At 39.2% G+C, this 16,396-nt stretch overlaps 1 pseudogene; it reads right to left on the bottom strand.

Annotated features, from left to right (window-relative positions):
- LOC115429059 (lysosome membrane protein 2-like) overlaps positions 1-15,675 on the bottom strand; it is a 48,743-nt pseudogene extending 33,068 nt beyond the window's left edge.
- Positions 15,676-16,396: the final 721 nt, after the last annotated feature.

Here is a 16,396-nt window from a genome sequence, read left to right as displayed (position 1 = left end):
ATATGCATACCTGGGTGTAAATAGCTGATGTACAGTATGTGTATTTGTTCCAAAAAGTAAACTGGAAAAACAAGAATTTTCGCTAGATACTCTTTTTATTTAAAAGTAAAAGTAAATCATCCTTGTAGAAGGACTAGGACTTTGTGATAATTCTTCTGAAGTGATTTTGGTGAAAAATTGAGTCATTTAACCCATACAGATCCAAACATCCACTGGTGGTCAAAACTATCTAGTCATGTAAAATGTTTAATACGTGTTGATTGGAATTTGATCAATGACAGTGGATGGACACACTTGTTTAATGTTCAGTTTATGATACATTTTACTGAAAAAGTTGCTTTTTCTTCAGTTTTCTGTTTCTGATATAACCCTCAGCTTTAATCTGAGGTTGAATGAACATGTATATGATCAGTGAATTAAATATAAGGAAAAAAAACGGAATTTTATTGAAGAAAACCTCCACCAAAATACAGAGGATAATATTACAATAAATGGTGATAAATCACTTATGAAAGGATCAATACAGAGAAAAATTTATTTGGGAATGACCTCAAAAGTAGCACTGGGTCCTTTTGTTTGAAACCAAATTTCCCTTTTGATTTCTTTTTCTGTTCCCTGATCATTTTTACGTTGTGGTACCGCATATTCATTCTGTAACACATTTTGCAATTTAAACAATGCTGAAATTACATATAGAGCTGCCCCTTCTTCTGTTCAGGTATACATGCCTTGTACATGAGGCCAAAGACCTTCTCCACATCAGGGCTGGTGGTGGCGATGCGGGCCAGCAATGGGTCTTCGTAGCCCCACAGAAGTTCTTCCACAGTGCGGGTAGTGAAGAAACCACTCCCAAGAGAGCTCATCCATAGAGAAACCATAGGGGCTTTGAAAAAACTCCCTTTTAACTTGTTCATTACAGCCTAATAACAGGAAGTAGAGGGTGAGTAGCGGTGACAGGAACAAATACAAAAAGAGGTAGAAGGTGCTCAGCAAAAAAAAAGGGACTGAAGAAACAATAAACAAAGTCTAACAAATACAACCCACGTTCCCTTGCTTCAACGCTCCCTCGCCCTCCCCTCATGTATTAAGACTCACCCAAGCAGGGATGTTGACTGTGGTGATGCTGTCTTCAGTTGGGTCGCCCACAGACTTGTCTCTCAGAAACACAAAGCTTTTGTGTTGTATGCCGACACCTTTGTGCCATTTTCCACCATGCTGACATTGTCCTTATACCTGTACTCCCTGCACAAACACAATGACACCAAAAGTCACAAAGTGCCACCCCATAACACAGCTGTAAACTCAGGTTTAGTCACACCACTCTTCCTCTTTCAACACAACTGCCATGTTGGGTTGAACAACCAGTTAAACATAAGCTCAGTCGAAGGACATTTTTGATAGTTTAACAGTTACCTTAGTTATTTATTTAAAAGTTTCTATTTGTGCTTCCGGAGTGATTAATGGTGGCTAATGGAGAGAAAACAACGATCTTGACAGAACAAAACAGGAAGTGGAGAGTGTAAGAAACTGAAATACCATTTTCTAAGTATAAATGACACAAACTTGTTAATTTCAGCAGTTTTTTTTTTGTTTTTTTTTTAGATCTTCTTAGTAAAAAGGAAAAAGAATATATAACTAAAGAGGATTTAATAGCTTTTTTATATTCCGTAGGTGTCTGTTTGTTTGCTTACAGGATCACCACTTACCTCCATCAACAGAAACAGCTCATATATTTGCTGAAGTGACAGATTGTAAATTTGACAAGCCTTGCCTGACACAGGCATAGCTTTCTTTTCTTTCTTCAACCGTTGTGTCCTACCTGTATGTGTAGGGTCCAACCTGGGTGACCTTTGGCTTGGCTCCGTTCTCAAATTCTTTTGCATTGGTCACATTGAAGAAGAAAAACTCCATGTAGACAGGAGGAGGGGGTTTCTTCCATGACTCAAACACACGGCTGCCCTCCACCAAAACAATCTCCTGTGGAGACATTAAAGATTCATTGTGTGATATTCAGTCACATATAGTGAAGTCCACCACTTAGTCATATATAAAGGTGAAGTTGGGCGGCACAGTGGTGTAGTGGTTAGCAAAGTCACCTCACATCAAGAAGGTCCTGGGTTTGATTCCAGCACCAAGTTTGAATGTTCTCCCCGTGTTTGTGTGGGATGTCTCTGGGTACCTCAACTTCTTCCCACCATTCAAAGATATGCACTAATAGCTACTAGAATTGGCCATATTTGTGAATGTGAGAGTGATTGGTTGTTCATCTCTATGCACTGGACATATCCAGGATGTACTGCGCCTTTGTAAATAGGTAGCTGGGACAGGCTCCAGCACCCCCACAATCCTCTCGAGGATAAAGCGGTTCAGAGGATGACTAGTGGTGAAGTCACATACCAACCAAATGAATACTCCCATCCCATTCCTGCACACTTTGACCTCATTCAGGCATCCCTAATTACAATACCAGCCAGTGTTTATTTTATCTGGTCCGGGCTATTCAGTTCAGAGGACAATAATTAATACATGTAGACTGGATAACACCTAATATAAAAAATAAAGAAAGCAACAGAATATAACCCACTCCCTCTGTAGATGTAAACAACTCAGTCTAAGGTAAGAAAACCACAATGACTGCCACTGGTATGTGCTTATAAACTGGTGATTAAATTTTATATTCCATTTATGTAATTAGGTCCTCCTAAATCCCACTAAATCTTACACACTGGGTCTTTATGTGGCTCAGTACTGATGGAAAACAGGTTAGGGTTGGAAACATTCTTTTTTTCATCTATGACAAGAATAAAACAAGCAATATGTTAAATTATCTTTCAGAATTGCCACTCAACCTCAGCCTCCTAAATGAAGAATTTATGTGAGACTATTTTATGTCATGGATGTATAGATATTAATAGAAAATATAGGACTCTGTCACCTACTGCAATACTGTGGCACATACTTTAAACAGTGTCTTAATTTCAGCAAATATGTTGACAATATTCTGAATGTGATAGGTGTACCCACTTCCTCTGAATGGAACATTTTCTGACTAAAATGAGCGGGATAAACTGATACTATTGTGGCTTCAGGAGGATTCATGTATATGTATAGAACAAATTTGGAAAACAGGAGAAACAATTTTAAACACTGCAAAAGCCAGTATCAGCAGGTTTTTGAATATGCACAAATATCAAATACAGAGGATGTGTTCACACATTGGCGCATCTGTCGCCAGAAGTTAATCGATACAGCTGTATGGAAACACAGACTGGAAATGTGCACCTTCAAGAACAAGGTCAAATGTTCTGAAGTACTAACTGACTTAGTGTTATCATGCAAGTCAAAACCTGCAGCCCACTGAGCACTTTCACACAAAACTGGATGTCGTTTTACTATCTTCAGAACAAACTACTGTCTTTCCTGACTTGAAAAGTTGTATCTTAAATAGATAATCATCCTTTGTGCTTGATAGTGTAATTCAAACAAGGTCAAAATTATGTCCCAGAGTTCACTGGAACCGACTGGACTTCATCTCTCTGTGGAATTTAGTCTTTTTCAGAAAAAAAAAAAAGACACAAACTGAAATATTTTATGCATGCGAACATAGTCAATGGTGGACTATGGCACAAGGAAATAAGCCACATCTGGCTTTGGATACGCAGTAATATTTCTAATTAGAATAAAATGATTGTTGGCTTTGGTGTTTTATTTGGATTTGTGCATGAGAAAAAATTATCTTGGCAGCCTTACTTTTCAAGTGGGCTCTGATGACTATGCAAAGGCCTTGCACAACCAAACCCATGTTTTGAACTTGTAGCTTCCCAGTCTGTTCTTGATAAAAACAACCCAGAGAACAAAAACAACCCTGGGGGGTCGGGAGGGGAGCTGCTGTCTGGGCGTCAGACTGAAGCGCTGGCTACGCACATGAATAGTATTAGGGGAGACCCTTCCACAGTCCCATTGTCAGCGGTTGCCAATGACAACGGGCACTCGGGGAGAGTCTCTGTTGGATCATGTGATGAGGAGAGCTGGATGCTCGATGGTAGTGCAGGACTGCGACCTTAATGATCCTGAGCCACATTCCTCAGGACTGAGCCTCAGGAGGCCTTGGCAATGCAGTGCAGGCACAAACATAGACCATCGTCCTGCTTCATTACATGGTGAGATACAAAGTTTCACTCCAGATGCCATTGCCTCTGGATAAGGATACCCTGATTCACGGTAGGGATCCTTTGAGGAATTGGAAAACATAAGGACCGAGGGAAGAAAAAAGGGGGAAACAGGATTAGTATTTCTCTGAAGAACACATCAGAGAAAACTTACTTTGGCCTAATTATGTCAGATTGGTGTTGCACATAAAAGCTTTACCTCATCATAGAATAAGTCCAAACAAGCTGAAAACATCAACATGTCCTATTATTTTAGGGGAGGCTAGGCCCCCCTCCTACTTTGGGGTCCCCTCCGCTTGGTCAAAGACAAATGTTTCGCTGAGCAGCCAAGGACAATAACGCTGTCATCTTAGATTGGGGAAGGGAACGCATAGTTTTTCTATGTCATCCTTTCATGCTTCACACAATCAATATGGTGACTCTCCCAGCTACACGTCACACTGAACAGAAAACAGGAACACAGAAGCCTTCTTATCTCAGCGTTAACCACAGCAACTCGAACACCACTCCCTATATGAAAACATGCAACAGGTGGATACACAAGTACACATACTGCTAGTGCTTTGATGTTGAGCGAGGCAAACGCATAGACATGAATAACACTGAAGACCGCATGAGGCCATGTGGTGGGTAAGTTTTGCATGCTGTAAATGGGTTTGCCTCAGCAGAAGCCAAACATTCAACAAAGACCTACCAGCTGAAATACAGCCCAACCCCACTGCTACTAAACTCATCAAAGTCATGTTGAGGTCCATAAAACACAATGATTATCCATTAGAAGCAGTTTGAACTAAACATTTAAAGCATGTCAAAGGAAAATCTAATGTGACACAAAGAATGAAAAGGTGTCCATCAGAATAGAGGACTTTTCTTAGTAGAGTGTATTTTGGAATCACATAGTAGAGGTCAGTAGTGGAGTTTTAAAGGCATATATAATAATTACAGTCAGCATCAAAACAAACACTGGCTCTAATGAGGAACTTTTGTGAATTTTACGGACACCCAAGGACTGACGGATGTTCAGTGACATCTGCAACTTTAGAAAACTTAAAAAGGACTTCTTATGTGTTTAATGGTATTTATATGCAGTATAATGTGATGCTACATGTCTTAAATGTGTTCAGAGTTTCATACTGTTAAATAAAAATCTCCAGCTGTGGTCAGATACTTCTCATTCCAGCTTGTCACAGATGTCCACAAATAATCATCCCTTCCCATCACAAGTTATGAATTCTGTGTAAAATATCAGCCAGTTTTAACAGTAGTGGCGGTGGGAACCTTAGAGAAGAAGCACAGAAATTATTTTGATGATCCTGCAAACCTGTGGTCAAGGTCATTTCTGCCAGATCAGTGCTGTGACTCAAAACAATGGACAAAACTAGGAACTTAGCTTGCAGTTTGGAGGAATGAACTGCTGAATGAGCTACACTCCATTTTTTTCACATTTATAGCAGTCACAATAATGAAATAATAATGGATGTGAAACTGTCTAAACTGAATTCCAATTAATAAGTTTTAATGCCACAATTTCTAAACGTACAGTACATCTAGTCAAATGAATAAGAAAATCAAAATTACATTTCTGCTAAGAGTTTAATCTCAAACTGTGGAAAATGGCATGGGGATAGTGGTGAAAAAGGACAGTTCTGACTATGAGGTGAATGTGAAGAAAATAACTGCGATAAAAGTGATTATGTAATAACTGTGACTGGACAAACCACAGTCACTTTCATTTATCACTGGTTCAATTTGTAGAGCCAATACAAACACTGATATCATGTCACCTGATAACAAAAAACAGTCAGAAAAAGATTAATAACTTAACGAACACTGCTTGAGCTTTAGAGAAAATCTTTGATTGTTACACCTTTAATATTCATATTTTAATGACCTTCCATACTCTTATATATAGGAATATAGAAAAAATTATTTATCCTATATGTTGTATGAACATCACAAATCATACGAGAGATAGATTATTTATTAACCTTTATTTAATCAGGAAAGAAAGATGCTACAAGAGTGTCGTGGGATAGACCAATTAACCAGCAGTTTATAAGTAATATTAGGATTCTAATGGGGAAAGGCTGACTCCAATCTGGATTTTTTACTGTTATGATTTTTTTAAAAACTTTTTTAATTATGTTGATGTTCAATCCCACATTCGTTAGATTTATTTACATAGTTATTACTTTGACTTGTTAAACTCAACAATTTGTAATAAAGTGATTACAGTTCATTTCACATATGAATATTGGATTTTCACCAACAAAATATTTGGGGGAGGACATGGATGATATTGTATGATTATTTGGTTATTGTATATTTCCTGCTTGAAACTATCAATATTAGATTGATCTTTAAAAATCAGTCAAGTTAAATAAAAAAGTGTCTGAAAAGACTAACAACAAAGGGCTTCAGCTTCAGAGTGTTGTCTCCTCTACACACATTCACCACATTCCTGTGTTGGGCCTGCTCATTTTTCACCATCACCTCATGTGCAGATTGCTGCATACTGACCTTGCTTGACTCAAATGGAGGCTGAGGTGGTGCCAACCCACCCACCCCACCCCAGCCAAGACAGTTTCCCAATAAACCTTGCAGTGAGAAAGAGGCTTAACATACAAAGAGAGCTCACTGCTGGGAATGTATCCATGGAATGAAATCCTTCCCACTGGTGCAACTCGGGTGAAGGGGTAACTTGATATGCTTAACATGAATCATACTGCACAGTCAGTAGACAGGCCTGTGTCTGTATGCAACTGTTATGGATGTGTGTCACTAACCCACATGTTTGGCTAAAGCTAGTTCTTTAAAACTGTAATCAACTTCAGTAGTGAGTCTAAAAATGTTTGTTAAATAAGTAGTTTGATAGAGGAAGGATATGAAAAATTTCTGCCAGTTAAAGAAGTTTTCTTTAAAAAAAGTGCAAAAAAGCTACTTATATTTGAAAATATTTTAAACAGAGTAGCAGTATCACATTTTTTGGTGGATTTTATTACTTATGTTTAGACATTAAAGTCATGAAAATCTCTTTCATTCCAGAGATGATTGTTGTCTCTACACCTTGCTGGAGAAAGTAATAAATTCAACCTACACAGTGTGAAAAAGTCTTGGTTTGTTGCTTTAACAACATTACAATGACCACACCTAACAATTTATCAGTCTTTGAATCAAGATACAACTTTAACAGATAGGAAATATGTAAACAGCATTAAAAAACATTCATGTGAAAAAATGTCACAGACCAAAGAGGCAAGTATTTAGTGTCACCGTGTTTTATGCAGACAATATTAGCTTTACAGATCTAATCTGCTGACTGTTTTACACCACATTTCTTTCAACACATGTATATGTTTCTTATTGTTTGGACTACCCTCTGTCATGAGAACAGAGGACACACTAAACACTGACCCATGCCAGGTGATGCCATTTAGTTCTGACTTATTTAACATCCACACTTTTCATACAAGGTTAGATTTAGGCTTTTAACAGAGGGAGTCTAAGGCCAATATGCATTAGATTTCATTTGTATGGACACATCTTTTAGTATCTGTGTGTGGCTACAATGTAACATGCAGCTAAAATGTAACCCTTCCCCCAACTCACCCTTAACCCTAAAATGGGTCAAAGGTGACATGGTGGATTTTAAGGGGTTAAGTTAATTTGGTCTTTTTAAATTGTTCATTAGCAGACATGCTCATTACAACCCTACAAAAACAACAAAGCTCAGTAGTGTGACGGTAGAGATAGTTTTACGCAGTACAATACAGTTCTCTGAATAAATGTCAACAAGTAGCATAATTCACTTTTTAAACGTTGCTAAAATAATCCTCTAAATTTAAAGATTACACTTATTTATTCTCTTAATTATTCTCTGGGCCAAAACTCACAACAACGTTTATCCTAAACACTTTGCACTGCAAAAGCACAGCCTTTATAAGCTGCTTTTAATGACCGTCAGGTATCCTCATTAGAAATAAAATAAACAAAATAAAATTAGACGAGGGAAAGCAGCAGTAACCTTCTATCCTATTATAGACCAACGCTCTCTTAACCCTTTATAGTTCATTCAAAAGAAATACTCTGAAATTTAAAATTCAACCTTAGTGTGTTATTGGAGGACATAACAATGTATTTACTTTTGTGAAATTTTACACATTTTTTTATGGCTATGTAGAAAATCAAGGTCAGTGAAGTGAAGTTACCATATTTGGTTCCTTAACCGTAAGTGGCAAAAAACAAAACAAAAAAATCCGAGAAGTACATATAAAAATACAAGAAAAACACTTGTAGGGTGAAAAGACCATCACTGATAGAACATTAGTCCAACATGCGTGCTGGTCCAGACCCCTGTCCACATCCACATGATCCCTTTGAATATCATTGTTAGGCCCGAGCCGAGTAAAGCCGGCGCAGGGCCTATTGAGTCTGCTGTGGGCGCATGGGGACGAAATCGCCAGTGACGCGGTCGCCTTTCGCCACTGTCGCCACTCTCACACATATTCACATTCACGGAACTGAGACAGACATGTGGGGGAGCTCGAGAGCTTTCAAATAAGGCCAAATATGTGGTTGCCATAGAAACGGCTATATTGTTCTTGTGCTCAGATTCTTATTATTTTTCTCCTGCTCTTTGAGCTCAATTTTGACCCTCTGAACATTTACGAAAACTCACCAAATTTTGCCTAAAATTCAGAAGTGCGAGAAATTGAATTTACATATAGGTTTCGTAGAGGTCAGTAAAGAAATGTTGCCGCAGCGCCCCCTTGAACAGTGGAAATGCATTGCGCCAATGGGAGCTTGTCCAACATAAAGTTTGTCGTAGAGCCACGAAAATCGGTACACAGATTCATCATGAGGAGACAAACAAAAAATATTATTACGGCCACGCCCCTAAACCAACCCTTAGTCGGCCATATTGGATTGAAATTTCAAAAATGCTGAGTCAGCGTTTTCGCTGACGTTGTATTTTAGCTATCTCCTACTAAGCCGTTTGGCCGAATGAGCTCAAAATCGGTGTACAGTATCTAGAGAAGTGGGACATCAAAAGTTACCCGAATTTTTTGAATCGGTGTCACCGTTTTTGTGCGACGAGGTTACAAACGTTGCAAAGTTTTTTCGAAAATTTGCCATCACAAAAATTGCTTCAGCTCAGACATACAAACACTGATTTGGCTGAAATTTGACTCAGACGTCTATCTCCCAGGCCTACACCCATTTATTGAAAGAAATTGAAATTTCGCACTGTAGCGCCCCCTACAAATGTACATTTACAAAAATGACATCAGTTCGGACATACGAACACCGATTTGGCTCAAATTTGACTCAGACGTCTATCTCTCAGGCCTACACCCATTTAACAGAAAAATTTGAAATTTGGAGCAATAGCGCCCCCTAAAATTTTACCTTTATGAAAATTACTTCACTTCAGACATACGAACACCAATTTGGCTCAAACGTGAATCAGTTTTCAATCTCCCAGGCCTACACCCATTTATCAAAAGAAATTGCCATTTCGCTCACTAGCGCCCCCCACAAATTCACCTTCACGAAAACTGCATCACCTCGGACATATGAACACCGATTTGGCTCAAATTTGACTCAGTGGTACATCTTGCAGGCCTACACCCATTCAGTTGAAGAAATTTAATTTTAGCTGCATAGCGCCCCCTACAGATTTACTTATACAAAAATTTCCTTAGTTCGGACATACAAGCAATGATTTCCCTCAAATTTGAATCAGTTGTCAATCTCCCAGACCTACACCCATTCATCAGAAGAAACTGAAATTTGGTGCTAGAGCGCCACCTGCTGAACGATGGGCATACTTCTACTGGACGTGCCCTTGGCGAGGGCCTTTAGATGCCGCTTGCGGCTTTAATTATTTTTAGGCCCGAGCCGAGTAAAGCCGGCGCAGAGCCTATTGAGTCTGCAGTGGACGCATGGGGACGAAATCGCCAGTGACGCGGTCACCTTTCTCCACTGTCGCCACTCTCACACATATTCACATTCACGGCACTGAGACCTTTCCGACGATGTACATGACGTGCACAAATCGCATATTTACATCTGCTCTGAATGAATGGGAGTCAATGGGACACGCCCACTCGGGGTCAGTCACTTGTGTGTAAGTGCACGACACGTGACATCTGACCCCACAGACATGTGGGGGAGCTCGAGAGCTTTCAAATAAGGCCAAATATGTGGTTGCTGTGGTTGCCATAGAAACAGCTATATTGTTCTTGCTCAGATTCTTATTTTTCTCCTGCGCTTTGAGCTCAATTTTGACCCTCTGAACATTTACAAAAACTCACCAAATTTTGCCTAAAATTCAGAAGTCCGAGACATTGAATTTACATGTAGGTTTCATAGAGGTCGGTAAAGAAATGTTGCGGCAGCGCCCCCTTGAAAAGTGGAAATGCATTGCGCCAATGGGAGCTCATCCAACATAAAGTTTGTCGTAGAGCCACGAAAATCGGTACACAGATTCATCATGAGGAGACAAACAAAAAATATTATTATGGCCACGCCCCTAAACCAACCCTTAGTCGGCCATATTGGATTGAAATTTCCAAAATGCTGAGTCAGCGTTTTCGCTGATGTTGTATTTTAACTATCTCCTCCTTGGCCGTTTGGCCGAATGAGCTCAAAATTGGTGTACAGTATCTAGACAAGTGGGACATCAAAAGTTATCTGAATTTTTTGAATCGGTGTCACTGTTTTTGTGCGACGAGGTTACAAACTTTGTGAAGTTTTTTTCGAAAATTTGCCATCACAAAAATTGCTTCAGCTCCGACATACAAACACCGATTTGGCTGAAATTTGACTCAGACGTCTATCTCCCAGGCCTACACCCATTTATTGAAAGAAATTGAAATTTCGCACTATAGCGCCCCCTACAAATGTACATTTACAAAAATGACATCAGTTCGGACATACAAACACCGATTTGGCTTAAATTTGACTCAGACATCTGTCTCCCAGGCCTACACCTATTTGTCAAAAGAAACTGGAATTTTGCACTACAGAGCCCCCTACAAAATTTTTTAAATATTTTTTTATTAAAATTGCATCAGTTTGGACATACGAACACCAATTTGGCTCAAATTTGACTCAGACGTCTATCTCTCAGGCCTACACCCATTTATCAGAAAAATTTGAAATTCGGTGCCATAGCGCCCCCTATAATTTTACCTTTACGAAAATTACTTCACGTTAGACATATGAACACCAATTTGGCTCAAATTTGAATCAGTTGTCAATCTCCCAGGCCTACACCCATTTATCAAAAGAAAATGACTTTTCGCTAAATAGCACCCCCTACAAATTTACCTTCACGAAAACTGCATTAATTCAAACATACGAACACCGATTTGGCTCAAATTTGACTCAGTGGTAAATCTCGCAGGTCTACACACATTCAAAGGAAGAAATTCAATTTTAGCTGCATAGCACCCCCTACAGATTTACTTGTACTAAAATTTCTTTAGTTTGGACATAAAACCAAAGATCTGCCTCAAATTTGAATCAGTTGTCAATCTCCCAGGCCTACACCCATTCATCAGAAGACACTGAAATTTGGTGAAAGAGCGCCACCTGCTGAACGATGGACATACTTCTACTGGACGTGCCCGTGGCGAGGGCCTTTAGATGCCGCTTTAATTTACATTAGTACCAGTACTTTATGGTACCTAACAAAGCAGGTACACTCACTGTTCATGCACAGGTGGACCTTGTAGACCACACTGGACCTGACTGTTGCCTCACTGTCCTCACTGTAACTATTGCTGTCACTGTGGAAATGACCAAAAATAGTCACTTGCCCGATAAAGGGTTAAGTCACTTGACCCTCCTGTCCTGATTACACCCCTGCACACTGCTGCTGATAGGCCATGCACTGCAAATAGACATATAGTTAGGTCCATAAAAATATATTTTTGAAAACTCACCAAGAGCTTGTAATACAGACTAAACACTCACAGCAAATCACCTGTCAAAACGATTGCTTCTTTTCTTACTGCTGGTGTTTTCCTAAAAACATCTATGAAGGAACAAATATTTTAGGACCAGCTCCCTTTACAAAGGGCATGTGAACATGTCCCATGACCTCTCAAACCACCTGTAACATCAGATAAAATCCATCTAATACCTGTTATGAAAACGCAGGCTGTGGTGTCAAAGTAAGGATGAAAGTGTGCGGCTGGACACCAAATGTGGGCCAACAGTACTTTCATGCACATACTGTTATCAAAGTAAAATGAACCTTCTGGGAAAGCTTTGAACTTTACTGACAAATAGAGCCTGAAACGATGGAAAAAAAGAAAAAAAAATTGGATTTGAAGTAATAATGTTTCAAAGTGGTGTGACTAAAACAATACGATTATACGAAGGTTTAAAGCATGCTTACCAATGCCAAACAAATGTTTCCACTCATGCCCATTACAGATGTTTAGTTCTTTTTTTTGGTGTACTAAATTCCTCAGCTCTGCACTGACGAACATATAAGGGCTCAGTGAGCTTCAGAATCAAAAGGGGAAAGTCATGAGCATAATATTGATGTTTGCACAAGTTTAGCAGCAGGGGGAAATGAGGCTTTGAAAGCTGCTTTTAACATCACCGACAAAAACACACTTGAGTGGTCTATCAGCTCTTTGCATTGCTGGGTTTGTGCAAAAATGTGACACATCAGTAACAGAGCACTAAACTGTTGACAGAGTTTTACCATATCAGGTTATTTTCATTTTTATCAGCTAAATGTGCAAACTGTCATATTCAAATCACACTGCGCACGTGCATGTGTCGGTGGTTTTTGTGAAGACTGGGATGACTTTTCTCATGACACAGATGAGCCAAAGTTAAAAATACAGACAAGACCAAGAAACACTGACCACGCCGGAGAATTTGACCTCTTGCTGACATAAGGGCTGTGTGAGGGCAGAATCCTAAATTAAGGGGCCACTGGGAATGCCTTCAGATCCTTAATCTGCACAGAAAAGAATGATCTTTATATATGATTGTCTTTGATGAAAACTGGTGAGAACATCATGTGCTCGAATAATTTGGACAGACAAATTATTGGCCACGACCGATTACCAGAGCGGATTTTTTTTTCTTCTGATTTTCAGTATTGTGTTTTTTTTCTTCCAATAACATTTTCAAAATCTGATAAAATGGCTGCTTTGCATCTCCACCCTGTGGTCTGAGAACTGTCCCACCCAGACCACTATCTGATTGGCTACCTGTCAACATTTATTGACTTCTGTACTGGTATTAATTCTTTATAATTCCTTTACAACACAAAAATTCAGTTCTTTTTTTTTAAAGGAATGATATTTTGCTTTTTTGAAAATGGAATTCTTCATTTTCCCTCATTTCCCTGTGGTCTCCATAAACTGTAAATGCTCTGCTTGGGTCTGAATTCTTCATTCATTCAACTCCACAGGTCCATCTTCAACCCTATTTCTGACTAATGACACCAGAAAGGTGGTTTGGAGCGCTGGCCCTTTAAATGCACAGGAGACACTTCAGGCCCTGCCCCCTCCAGGTTATTAGCTGTGCTGCTCTGTCCTGTTCAACAAACAACTGAACATTTGAGGTAATGGGCTCCAAGTTTGGACATATTTTCAGTTTTTACTGCAACCGCTGATGACGACAAACAATTATGTCGTACTCTGAGAAATGTACTCTGGAAGTCTTGACCTTATATGTGCAAACGTCGTGACATAACTAGTTATAGACGTAACAAATTAAGAAGGAACTAAAAAGCAATATTTGCCAAAATAAGTCTAAAGATAGTTTTGCAGCAGCTGGAGGGTTCAAATTCAAACTGTCTGAACTATTAGGGTCCAAACACAAATAAATGAACCAAAGACTAATAAAAGTGGGTTTAGATAAATATGACCCCTTTAAGTTTTACACTTTATTATAGATAGATAGATAGATAGATAGATAGATAGATAGATAGATAGATAGATAGATAGATAGACTTTATTTCTAGCATAACTGAGCAAAAAAAAATTCCAGATTTAATAGGACACTCCAATATATGGAAATAAATCAACCAAAAAAGAAAACAAATATCACACAAATGTAGAACAATTTCATTTTGGCTCTTTAAGAATACTTTATGTCCGAAAAGGAGCAGGAAGAAGCCAAGCTTATATTGTCCCACCCTAATTTTTCATGGCTTGGCTAATCAGCTAATGCATACAGTCCATAACAATGAATAGGTCAGTCATTAAAAAATATTTTATTTTATTTTATTTATTTTTTTTTTTACAAACTTCTCTTAACCTCCTCAGACCCAGGAAATGTCAGCAAAGTACCAGCTTTTTTGTTTTTTTATTAAATCAGTGCCTATATTGGAAACATCATGATGTAACAGTTTTTTTCAGATGCAGTTTTTAACATTTTTAAGGAATGTCCTTTGTGGTGGACAGTTTTCTTTTTTTTTGTATAAAGTTGTGAAACTCTTGTCCATAAATGTGGACAGAAAACCCACAGCTGGGTCTGAGGAGGATAAAGTTGACAGAAGGCTTTTATTTTCCCTGCATATGTAAGTTCCAAGTAATATTTGTTGGTCATGTGTATCACTTACAATAATCATTAATATTAGCCTGAAAAACCTATATTGTGCAACCGCAGTGAACAGCTTCTGTGCAAAGAAACATGAGCTGCTCATTCACACCACTCCTCAGAAGAGTTAAAAGCAATCACTGTTAACTACTCCACTTGAAGATCCATGTAATTAACATCTATTTACACTGTCATTTGAGGGCAGGATCAGGAGGAAGTCTGCTGATGGGATGGGCTTCTAGAAAATATGCTGCTAGGAAATCATAAGATCATTTCAGTTCAATATTAAAGTAATTAAACTACGTGGAGAAAAAAAAGTCCTTGGGAGTTCTCTCCTGGTCTGTACTGTATTCACCCCAGCAGATGCAAACAGTGGGAGGATCTGTAATGCGCATCCATCCATCCAGTACAATCCCACCATTGTCATAACAGTCATCTGTATCATACTGGTACACAGCTGGCCGTGAAATTCCCATTTGAAAGAGTTGAAGAAATGATAGAAGTGTGTGTTATTTACCTTTTTCAGCCGGTTGTGCATCAGCGTGCGGAAGACTTGAGCCACCACCAAACCAATGCCCACTATGAGCAGGTGAGCGCAGATGATTCCCACCACATAAATGGCACAGGACCTTCGGGTCATGTTTGCAGGTGCAGGAAAACAGCCACACACCGACAAAAGTCCCTTCGAGTCCGTTAACGGTACTTCTCAGCTCCGGTAAATGGACGAAGTGCGGCGCACGCGCTAAGCTGCTACTGCTGTTTGGAAAGTTGAGCACAAGTTAGTCTGTTTTTGAGGCACGAGCGGGTAACGGTTCACTCTACCGCTTTTACGTCACTGCACGTAAAGATACGCGACAGAAGGTCTGTGGAGTCCGTAGCCGTTGTCTTTCCGTGTCTTTTCGCCGTGTCGGCCTCACACTCGCCTACATTAAAATCATGAACTATTTGATCGCGGTTTCACTGAAGACTCCCTCCCGTCACACGAGCTGCTCGCTGATTGGTCAAGAGTCGAAGCCTGAGGGGGCGCGTGGTGTGCGTTGACTCACCCACTCCACCGATCCTCCGCGTGCGGCTTCAAGGACACTTAACAACTGTTGAAAGGGTTTTAATTCTGTAGAAGAAACGCTTTTAATTCTGTAGAAGAAAGTGAGCAGAGTCTGTTAGTCTCACACAGGAACAGGAAGAAAGTCAATGAATGGACTATTTGTTTAACCCTTCGTAGAAATAGTCTGAAATTCAATATTTCAGCCTTAGAGTGTTAGTGGAGCACATGACATGGCTTTAGTACTTGGGTGATTTTTTTCAAAATATTTATTGTTATGTAGAAAATCAAGGTCAATTAATTTACCATATATGGTTTCTTACCCATAAGTGGTGAAAATTTGAAAAAACCCAAGACATATATAAAAAAAACATGTAAAGTGAATGGAACATTAGAACATAATTTTTAGAACATTACAACAACATGCGTGCTGATCCAGACACCTGTCAACATACACAGTAATGTATTTACAGCTAAATACATGCAGAGGTGGACCTTACAGACCCTGTAGACCACATTGGACCTGAGATTGTTGGCTCACTGGAGCTGTTACTGTCACTGTCGTGTAATGTGTGTGGAAATTACCAAAAATAGTCACTTGCCCAAT

The sequence above is a fragment of the Sphaeramia orbicularis genome, chromosome 12, assembly GCF_902148855.1.
Source record: "Sphaeramia orbicularis chromosome 12, fSphaOr1.1, whole genome shotgun sequence".
Lineage (NCBI taxonomy): Eukaryota > Metazoa > Chordata > Actinopteri > Kurtiformes > Apogonidae > Sphaeramia > Sphaeramia orbicularis.
Note: the sequence above shows the minus strand (reverse complement) of the source record. Positions and strands in the feature narration are given on the sequence as shown.